Raw genomic sequence first — 594 nt, 5'->3', positions numbered from 1 at the left:
AACTCTGTTCTCACCTTCCTTTGCATTTCAACACACTGTTGCTAAACCATCCTTAACCAGAATAATTTACGGTAGCCGTAATCAAAACAACTAATTGTGACCTCAGCATAAAATAACTAATCTTAAATTTAATGACAACATTGTACATTATACCTTCATCTAAATATTTTTAACAGAAAGTTCAGATTTTTGTCACAAAACGATTTTATTTACCTACAGAGCAGAATAACATTTCTGTAAATAGATATTTTTCATATGCTATCTCAACAGTTTGTTGTACCCGGTACTTTTTTACCATACTGACTCTGAGAGACGAGACAGTCCAAGTAACTTCAAAACGGTGCTGATTTATTCAAAGGATCACAGGTAAAGTTAACATTACATGCTCAGGTATCCCGCACCTCCAATGTGCTCGCAGGCAGATGTAAGATGAAAGACCCTGAACCACAACAGGCCTATACATTATAACACCTCGGTTGGGCTAGCCCCATACCACACAGAAACGTCAACCGAGACGTCTCTGTTACCAGCTTTGCAGCTGGCCATAGCAGTAGTCAAAACATGAAGCAAATCAATGTGTGTGTGTGTCTGTTG

The 594-nt window shown here is 38.4% G+C and overlaps 1 protein-coding gene across 2 annotated transcripts in view; it reads right to left on the bottom strand.

Annotated features, from left to right (window-relative positions):
• Positions 1-594, bottom strand: part of LOC109968095 (interleukin-1 receptor type 1-like) — a 29,201-nt gene that overhangs the window by 23,497 nt on the left and 5,110 nt on the right. The window lies entirely within an intron of this gene.

Source organism: Monopterus albus, unplaced genomic scaffold, assembly GCF_001952655.1.
Source record: "Monopterus albus unplaced genomic scaffold, M_albus_1.0 scaffold142.1, whole genome shotgun sequence".
Lineage (NCBI taxonomy): Eukaryota > Metazoa > Chordata > Actinopteri > Synbranchiformes > Synbranchidae > Monopterus > Monopterus albus.
This window is presented reverse-complemented; position numbering and strand designations above follow the sequence as displayed.